Raw genomic sequence first — 11078 nt, 5'->3', positions numbered from 1 at the left:
GTAAATTTACAAATCTCCTCGAACGGCGCGCGGCTCGTTCGAGCGAGAAACTTTTAAAACCTGTGATTTTCATCATCGCCGTGCCGCGCACCGTTTCGCCACTCAAACGCAGATGCCTCTCCCGTTTACGACACGTCAGCCGCCCGCTTGCTTTGTAATTCCCGCGCGAGCGCGTGTAACGAGCCTCGAAAATTCACGAGACATTACGTTCGATTATTGAGCGCGGACGTATCCGGTTGGGTATCGTAAATTTCTAAACGAACGATCGCACCTCCAGTCAAGCCCAGCGGCGTTAATATTACCACGATGAACGAAGCTGAAAGGCAATTAATTATTCGACACGGCACGGTATTATCCACACGCGAGCGCACGGAAAAAGTGCGCCGAGCGCTTTGCGTTTTGCGACAAACATCCTCTGTCGTTCGACGGTTAGAGAGGATGAAGATGCGCGATAAATAAATAATTTAATGAAATGACAAAGCCGCGGGTACAAAGTAATAAGCGGTGGAAAAGAAAAATTAAAAAGAAGATTGCGCTTTGTTAACGGCTCGAAAAAAAATATACGCGTGCAAGGCGCGGAGAGGAAAAAAAGGTTTACCGTTGTCGGTGCCGGGTTGGAAAAAATTAATGTCGAATGCCTCGTTACCGGAGAAATAATCGTTCTTTTCACCGCGTTATTTTTACGCCTGTCACTGTCCCAAAGAAAGCATCTTCCCGACTTATTTTTCATCCGGTTGCATTCACGCGTGTTACATTGGGCGGTCTTAGAGTCACCGCTCTTCGATCATTACGCCGATCACCGTAATTTGCTCGCTCGTTATCCTCACGGCGGATAAAAACTCGTGTGTTTCGCCGCGCGGCTCTATTCGTGATGAGAATCATAAGGAGAGAGAGAGGAGGAGGAGGAGGAGGAGGAGAATGCAGAGAGGAAACGAAAGGAAAAAGGGCGCGTGGCTTGGATGCAGAGGGGCTGGGAGTCCGCCTCCCGCAGGATTAATCGAGAACCGGCAGGATCTCGGGGCCGGTTCTCGATTCCCTGATTGCCGGGCCTGAGGGAGCTGACCAAGAGGTACTACGGTGCTTACGCAATTCCCAAATCGTTCCTCATGTTTATGTCGATGGATTCTCCGATTGTTCACACGTCATTTAGTTCACATTCGGTCGGGATTTCGGGTAAGTTTGGAAAGTTCGTAGGCAACTTTCTTGCCGGCGACCGAGCTGTCGCTGTTAGTTCGATTCTTTTGCTCTATCAAAATTCGATTCACAGACGCATACGTTTTGCAAATTATCTCGATTCGAAAATAATAATGTACGGAAGATGGCGCGGTACAAGATGTGAGAGCGATGAAATAAATTACGGAACGGGAGAAATGCCGATTGGGCATTAAAACGTCGTTACAATCGCCGAGTTTCGTGCGAGTTTTTAATAGAAACTCCCGGACGTCCTTATCCTTTTGATTAACAAACGCGCAAAGGGGAGTCCGGGGCTGCGTTCGCTTTAATAATTACGCCTTCATCTTGCTGAACAAACTCCAAGAACCTGATTTTGTGAGGCGAAGTTTCGAATTTCTTTGCGGACAATACCGTCGAAAACGGGCTCTCTTTACAATCTCGCAACAATAGCCCCGTCTCCCTTTTCAACGACCGGGACTACATTCTTTCGTAAAGAAAAACTGTATCTTACCGGAGACGGAAAACACGGTGGAATTAACAACGGTATCATCACGGAAAATACACACTCGCGCAGATAGTACTGCCAGTTAATGACAATACAACCGGCTACGTTTTCGTTGCCAAATGTGTAATATTACAAGTTATTATCTTCTCATTTGATACCGATTTAGCAGAGTTAGGTAATGGCTAATTGAAAATTTTTAAGTCAAATAATAAAACTAACAAGTTACTAACTTTTAACTTAACTTGATTAATCTTAAATTATTCAACTTTAACTATAACTAGTTATTTTTTCAATACCAACACGCATAAACATAATTGTAAATATGTATGCATGTGAAATATTTTATAATATATTTTTATGTAATTCTTATTTCTTATTTAGTTTATATTTCTGTCGCTAACAATAAGTAAAAATATAAAATATTGATATGAAAAGTACCGATATGCATTTACAATTGATATTAATTTAGATAGATTTGAACAAAAATTGTTAAACGATGAAAATTTATTCAACTTGACGATTCGAGTGGCGTTTCTGAAATACCATTATGAAATCGTCGTGCTGCCTTTCCTATTTGCCCAGAGAAAGTTGGAATATACGATGATGTCGCTGATACATCAAGATTTCTACGAATCACGACAGAAGGAACGTGCAGGCCGATCTATGTTAAAATGAACGACGTGCCTTCAAATCGCGGATAGTACGTTTCGCAATTCGCGATTCCGGAGGGCGAGGGCGCGAATCGGAATGAGGATCGAAAGGGAGATGTTTCGAGCCGTGACAAGACACGCGAGAGCATCCGGCGTAGTACGGCCGCGTATTTCGCGAGGGAATTCCTCGAGAATCTTAACGACGACAACACTTTCGCAACCCGGGGGCTGCTTTGAAGGGCGTTTCAGAAGGGTAGCCGGTGTACGAGGATGGGATAGGCAACCGGGGAAAACCCGACCCCTCTACCCGGATTTCCATCTACTCCCCCACGAACGACGAGGAGCCGCATGGTAATGTAGGTCGTTCTGTCGAGAGGGCTAAAGCAGTATCTCGATATAGTTAACGTTTGATGACTCGCGCGTGGTCCGAATGTGCCAATTACCGCTGGCGAATGACCGAAATCGATTAATTAGAATGTTTCTCCGCGCTGGGGCAATTTGCATTTACATATACTGTTACATTTATAGCGTTGAATTATATATTAAGAAAGGATAAATTTGACTTGAATTTACTTTATTATTTATTATACTAGGTGCATACGTGCCAATATGAACATTGCTTATTTTTTATCTAGGCAATTTAATCACAGAAATAGTTTGATTAGATAAAATTGTTTCTTTAACCACAGGTCTCGTGTTAAAATAATTAATTCTGATATATATTTCAAGTGAAGTTAAAATTAACAAAATGTCACTTATTCAAGTATGATTCCTTATTATTTAACAATGTAATAAAGTTCTACAGTTTCTCGAATTCATGAAGCCAGACGAGACCATTCTATTTTCAGACTTGTTTTGTTATTCTCAAAGTTTTATTTTAGATTTACGTGCGTTAAAACGTAAAACCATTCCATGAATTGTTTAATAAAGAGAGGGCAATATTGATTTCAGATTATAAATTAGAGAATGGAGATATATGCGATTAGTTATAGAGGCGTCTTGAAATATTCATAGCGGGTGAGTTACGAGGTGTAAAAGTATGCAAAATCGTTTCGTGCCAGTCGGAAGACGTGCCCCGAGTTTGTGCGATCGCCGTGATGTCGTGCGCTTTAGCAGTACCGGACGATAATTGCCGGGATAGTACGTCCTCTTTAATTATAACGCGCGCACCCACCTCGAACACGGGCGTTACATCACTATTAAGAGTCTTCAATTTAACGCAGCGTATAAAGAGCAAGTTCCTTGAGGCACTTGGGAGTAATTTACGGCTCTATAATCGTTTCTATGGGAATCACGTTGAACAGAATAGACTCGATCCCGCGCGATCTCTTACTTCACCATTTTTATGACGGGGAGTATGAAAATCCATCTTCATCTTATTCCGTTTACTGCTCGGCGCGCATTGATTATCACTAAATCGCAACGAAGTGGTTCGTCAGGTAAAAAGTTATTCTTAGAAAGAAAGAAGAGCACTAAATTTTCTCAGACATTACTGACAATTTTTGTCAAGTATTGTTGAAAATCAAAATACTGCAGTACGTTTTACAGATAGCAACCAATACTTTTTTTAGCGGGAGAAATCGATAAAGTCTCTGCTGTAGATGGAGCGGAGTGTTTATCCTTCCATTCATACCTTTAAAACGGAGCTTTGCCTTTTCACGAGACAATTGCTGGGAGATTCTCCGCAAAGGACGTTTCCGTAAGAAGACTGCGATCGATCGACGACTTTATCGCGATTCTCGTTTCCTCGATTTACGATTTATAGAAGCGTTTTCCCCGATTCTGAATCCAAACGCCAAACGCGGCGCATCGAACGACTTTCTGGCGAATCGTAAAACGAGATCGTACGATCAGGGGAAAGTAATTGAATTAACGAGGCAAGTCGTACGTGAAGAGGGAATAAAAAAGCTTTCGACCCCGTAAATCTTCGAGGCATAAGATAGAAGGTAAATATTTCTAGAAGTCACGATGCTCTCCGACGTACCAAAGGAAAGACTAAAGAAAACTAGAGTGGGATCGTTATTTCTTGAGTTGGGATAAGTAATGTTACTCTCTATTCTTACATTTTTATCTTAGATCTTTAATTTGTAGACTCTTATCAACGTAAAAATTCAAGCGTTAAAAGTGAACAATAAACTCTGCTTGAAACATCTGATAGAATTAGAATAAAAAATCTTACCATATTCTTGATTTATAAACGTCTGATTCGTTTTTTTTTTTTATTATTATTTAACATATAACTTAGTAATCATCTTTAATCAATGTTTATTTAACCGTGTTTTCCCGAAATTATTCTATGTTTTCAATTTATGTCTGATACATTATGTAATACTTCTATTATGGATTTTTATTTTTCACATATAAACGATTAATATTTTTGAAACATGTCTTTAATGTATACACGAAAGGAACAATTTTTAATAGAAAGCAAATCTTTTTTTTTTCAGATTTGATTAGATAACTCGACAAAGTTGTAGAAAAACATATACATTCCAATTAGTATTTGTCGTTTAAGTTTTATTAAAAAGCGATGAAAATATACTTCTCTAAGTTAAAACATGGGTCCAATTGAAATCATAACTTTATCATAAAATTAGATATATAAACTTTCAATAAAGCTTAAATCTGTTTCTGTCTTGCTCTATCGGTTTAACAAGTGTAGCTTGTTTGCTTTCACGGTTCTTGAATGCCGCTGGAGCTTTTGTACAAATAGCTATTGTAGTAGCGAGTGATGTATAATAAAATTGGAAAACGTTTATCGAAAAGCAGTACTGCTGAATTGAGATACCATATCTAAAATGGTTTCGACCCACGAAATGATCATATTCAGTACTCCAATACCACGTATATATCAATGATCGTTTCGATTCGATGACGATTGGAGAGACTATTCACTCCTGTTACTTCGTCCTTCCATTTCCTACGTCATATTGCGAATCGAAATGCGAATAGGAACGCCAGCGGAATATGTGCACGTGTGCGTGCACGAGTATGCTAGCGGTGAAGTTGATGCGCCAATTAATTGCTCCTTAAACGCTCCCGCGCTCCTTGAACGCAACGTCGCTTGACTTCCGCGCTAATTTATTCGTTGAGGTACGCGCACTATACGGCCTTTGTACAACTTTGGACGAGCTATTCGCCCCACAGCTGCTGTCGCTGGCATTTGCCAATGGATATCGATTAGCTGGTGAAAACCCCTTTAGTCGGTGCCGTTGTTCTGTATTCAGTGTCGATTTTTTTGAAAGGCAGAGATTTTTTTGTGCAGTGCGCTTTGCATATTGAATGTTTATACGTTTCATTTTCATTTGCCACTTAAAACACGAGTCCCTTTTTTCATTATCCTGTAGTGCCAAAACACATATGCTACATGATGCAACGTACAATAATACGATGTAATTAGTTTTGAATTATGTTTTAAAAAGTTGAATAAAAAACTGTACTTTTGAATTGCTACAAAGTTTGATTAAATCTGCAGGTATACGTAAACCAAAATGTTGTATATTTAACCGAATAATCTTCGCTAAACAAAACATTCGAATTTTTAAATACATAATAATAATTTGTAATATAATAATACACGCAATAATAATTTTTTTCTCAAATATTTGACATTTAAATATTTTCAGAGTAATTTAACGTGAAAATTTCATGTTGCGACACCACGACACGAGAACGAGAGTCGCCTTTAAGGTCGAATATTCAGCGAGAGTAGCTTTCGAGACTGCTTTTATGGGGTGTTTAACGTGTATGTATGTGCGTGTGCGTGTTGGAGGGGGTTGCGTCATTTTGCGTGTATTAGACTGACAAGCGCGAACGAGGGGCGCGTGTTCGCGATTCCGCATTCGTCGATCAATACCCCCGAAGCATCGCACGGCATTTCGGAGTTACAATATTAACGTAATATAACGTCGCGACGGTGGCGAGTTTTACGACTGCGCTTCATCTCACGCTCGCTAACCCTTCTCGACCCATGGCTCTCTTTTCTATTGAGTCTAGCGGCGCGTGCACAGTGGCCTGCTAACCCTCTTAACAATCTCCGTGCCAATCAAGGGCACGCCCTTAAATGCTCCCGGGGTTCGCCTGCTCTCATGAAATCTACGGGAAGAGAGAGAGAGAGCGATTGTAATTTCAAACTTCCCTACACACGCCTAACGTTCGCGAAGCCATGGCGTGGATTAGAAGATAGAGACAATCTATGAGAACGTTTAAAGCCATAACGGACCTAACTCGGTTTATGCGTCAGTTGATGGATTAACTTCGAACATGAAGATCTGGTTTCTCTCCTTCTCTCTATCTCTCTCTTGAGAATAACACGAGATAGGTCGCAAGATTTAATTTCACTGCTTATATTAAATAACTCTTGGGCGTAGACTTTTTTTTTTTTAATATCAAGTACTCTTTGACACCTGTGCATGCACAATAAACCAGTATGTATATTAGTTGCGGGGTTTTCCATTTCACGCGAAGTTGAAGCGAAATTATCGATCGTAAAGTTTACATAAATAAATGAAGACGTGACGTATACGTACGTACCATGAGGCACATAGGCGAGTGGCTTGTGTGCGAGCGCCACAGTCCCCATAAATTGCACACACGTTGCATATAGCAAACTATTAAGTACGTACGGTGAAGATCTGTATTATACTTCCGACTTATTTCTGCGTATCATCAACTTAAAACGTCATACTGTGCGATACAGAAGTTATCGATTCGAGCGCAAGAATTTCTGTGAGCACGCGAAGGTCATGGTTCTCTTTTTTACTGCAATGTACGAGTGTGGATAGCTCAATGTGAATGTCTCGATTGAATGTACCCTCCATGTTGTATGCAATCCCGTTAAACGCATACAAGAGATCCCGCGGTGCCACTCTTCGTACTTCTATACTTCGTCGACCTACAACGTCGCTCACAATCAGTGAACTTCACTTGATGTTATTAACGTAATCGAAAAAAAAAACTCTTATGAATGCGTGAAAAGTATGTTAATAATATTTATGAAAAGTGTTTGTTTGATTTTTGTATCTCGTCAATCTATAGTGAATTTATTTGCACCATTCGTTCATTTATTTGACTTCCTTCGAAATTATCGGTACAATTGCCGAAATACAGAAAGAAATCTGTTAGAAAAATTTGTGTTATATTTAACACATAGTGTGTATTTTAAACGATCCATTTAAATTTTGGTTCAATTTAACAGAGATAAATACATTAGAAAGTAATATAAATAATATAAATATTATGTAAAAAATGTAATGCTTCGATACAATTTGAAAGCAGATCGTGAGAACATATTTCTTCAGTAAAATTAATTAACATTATAATATAATTTATAATATAATGACATTTTAATTACTTATCTTACTATTTATATTTTTAAAAAATTACATTGTCCATTGTTATTTTTCATATTTACACAACATACTTAAATAACACAATTACATTATAAATTAGCATTCAAATCTGTTAAAAATTAAATATAAAAAATTTCAACATAACATAAATGTGGACGAATATACCTACCTTATTTTCGCAGCCTGACGATTGTTATAAACGTTCGCTCTAAGAAACGTCAGTCGGAGTTATCGACTCGATCGCGACGGTTCGCGAGTGTGTATGGTCCTCTCTCGTTCTTCTTTCACTCTCGCGGCGCGACGACGCACGTGGACGAGTGGAGTGCCTTCGTTTGTGAGCGTCACGGTTGAACGTACCCTCCGCGCGCGACACGCGTAAAGCGGGGGACCCCCACGTATGTATCATACACTCCGCGCGACATGCATAACCGCGGGTGTACCGCGCGGCGATTCTAGAAATAGCGCTGTGTGTTTTCCGTCCGGAGGGGATCGAACTCGCGACCTTAGAAGTTACACACCGGCAGTGTCCCGTTATATTTTTAGTGCGCGGGCGCACTGAAAAATGCACGACCAAGCGATCATCCCCCTTTCCCCCTCACCGTCGTTCCCCTCGTCTCTGGCCCGGTCTCTTCCAGGCCTGCTCTCGCCTCGTTAGAATTCATCGTGTTGCGCGCTTCGTGGCCGTTCGCAAGGTAAACCGGTGGTTCCACTTGACGCTTTTTATAAGCGGCCGCGCGATGATTTATGCGGGGTTAGTCCCAGAATTATCGCGCCTGATCTCGCCCCGGAGAAACGGCGATTTTCTCGCGAATAGCTCACGAGTTACGGGCGGATAAAAATGGAAAAGCTTCCAGAAATTAATGTTTGCTGGAAATGTTATTATCGGGAGAGGTTAGCCCTCCACGTCCCAACACTTTTTATACCTTTTTATTTATTTAACGATTTAACTGGCGACACGCCAGTTTTATTTTGAAGAACTTTGATAAGTAATAATTCCTCGACAACTTTTCCACTATTGCTGAAAAAAATGTTTATAAAGGATGATTGGTAAAATGGACCAGTTATTGTCTCAGACGGTGATGAGTAAAAATAGTTTTGAGCTACTGAATCTGATTCTCTGATCTCTAATAATTTTAATTTGTTGGGAAAGTATTAAAAAATCTGCGAAAAAGTTATTAAATGTTTAAGCTATTATAAAAAAAATATGTTACTGAAAGTATAAAACTGTAGTAAAATAGACAACATTAAGTAAAAATCGACTGATATATAAATAATACAAATTAATAAGTGAAGAGGGCTTTGTTCTAATTTAAAAAAAACAAACATATTTTTACTTATTTTTACTTCAAGAAGAGATAATTGTGGTCGTTTTATACATCATCCTTTAAAGGAAAATTTATATGCCGAGAGACAAGTTGAAAAAAGTATTATATATAATTTTGAGTTAATCATGGTATGATTTATAATTTTTTCTTAACGTTAATGACATGTATATTCGTTAATTTGACGAGGTCAGCAATTACGAATTCGCGCCTGTTGCTGAGTGAGTTGCAGTCATGGGGGTTACTTAATTCGACCCGTTGGTACGGAAGAGGCAGAAATCGAGAAGGGAAAAAGAAAACGCTCGAGAGATTCGCGAGTCTGCTTTATCTCGCTCAGCGGGATACACGACGTCACTCGAAAGTCTTTCGTTCGCCACCTCTCGCGTCGAGGATTCGGAAAAGGAAGGAGCTCCCGTTGCATTTTAATATGCACTCTCACGGACTCATTTCCGATTCTGATTTATAAACAAATCACGCCTTTATTCAAATTTCTTCACGGGAACCCGCTCCGCCGGAATTTCTGTAGATTTCGCGGCCTATCTCTCATCCCGGGCGTCTCTCCCTGTTAAATTTTTCGTACCTCGCGCCGCCGTGCCTCTCTGCCCTACAAAATCTCCTCTTGTAATCCTCTCTCTTAAAACCATCTCCTCCCTACCGCGTTTCCAACTCCGCCTTCGCTCTCAATGCTCTTTAGTCATCTCCACGATTCCCTCGCGCGGGTTCGCGCGCGCGCACGCCTGTAACCTCTTACTCCGATGGCGTCGGGTACCCTCTATAACCGCCCGGGATCCACCCTCGCCATCCTTGCGCCTTGCTCCCAATCTGGCACGAATTTGCATGGAACCCTTTCCCGGCGGCTGACGCCTGTTAGGGCCGAAAAGCTCCACGGCGACGTCCCTCGCCTTCTCACTCACTCTCTCTCTCTCTCTCTCTCTTTCTCTTTCCCTCTCTCCTCTCATCCCCAAGCCTCCGACGAGCTCGGATGAAATATTCATTTAATTATGACTGATTAAAATATAGATAGCCACGTTACGTGCTGCATTACGCTCGCACTAGCACGAGCATCCGAACGAGCATTTTCCGCGCTCGTTCGTCTCGGTCCTTTCAGGGCACGTCGGGGAATAAAGAGCCCGCGGGGCGCGACGGCTAATTGTCCGTAAGGAGGCACCGCGGGCTTCCGCGCAAATTACCACGTCGGCTTGAGTTTATCGCGAGACGGCCTCGCAGTTGCCATCATAAATATTTCAGGAAGACAACAGGCTTGCACCGGCCGCGGTGCGCGCCTAGTCGCGATACATCACGTCGCGCGGGATCTAAAAGTCGATCCCGAGATAATCTGCGTGGAATGCGTCCCGTCGTGTAGCACCAGCGCTACACAACGCGTACCGGATATCGCTAAAGGAGAAGCGAAGCGAAATGCGGAAGAAAGCAGCGGTCAGCGATGGGATTGAGTGTCTTACGCGCAGGTTCGAATCTGTTTTCAGCTCTTTAGGTTATTGTCTCGAAAAATAAAAGCAGTTGTTTTGAGTCGACTCGAAACTGAAGGAAATGGATTCGAACTCTCGAGAGCTTCGAGGAACAAAGCTGCTATTTAAATTCGAAAGCTTGAATCTACACGGAGAAAATTTTACATAGAAAATTTCGGATCGAGAAAGGCATCACACAAATTTTTTTTATATTTTTCATATAAAATTGTCTTTAATATTAAAGACAATTTTATTAAATTAAAATAATACTTAAACTGTTTATAGTATAATTCTTTGAAATTTCTTCTCCGTGGCTACTATCGCACATTGTAATTTTTTATATAAAATTTTGTTTTCCGTATAGATTAAATAATCTTCATGTGTCACATTAAATTTCCTTTAATTTTTAATATTAAGAGTTCTTATGCCGGCTTTAGGTTCTAATATGTTTAAATTCTTAAATATTTTACTTAATAAAAAGAAATTAATTTATTAATAATTTCTTAAGATTTGCGTTTTTACTATTCTTCTATCTTCTAAACGTATCGAAATTGAACTCATCCCTAGGATTACCGGAATTCTGAATTTAATTGTAATCAAGTATAAAGTTT

This window comes from Monomorium pharaonis, chromosome 1 (genome assembly GCF_013373865.1).
Source record: "Monomorium pharaonis isolate MP-MQ-018 chromosome 1, ASM1337386v2, whole genome shotgun sequence".
In the NCBI taxonomy this organism is placed as follows: Eukaryota; Metazoa; Arthropoda; class Insecta; order Hymenoptera; family Formicidae; genus Monomorium; species Monomorium pharaonis.
This window is presented reverse-complemented; position numbering follows the sequence as displayed.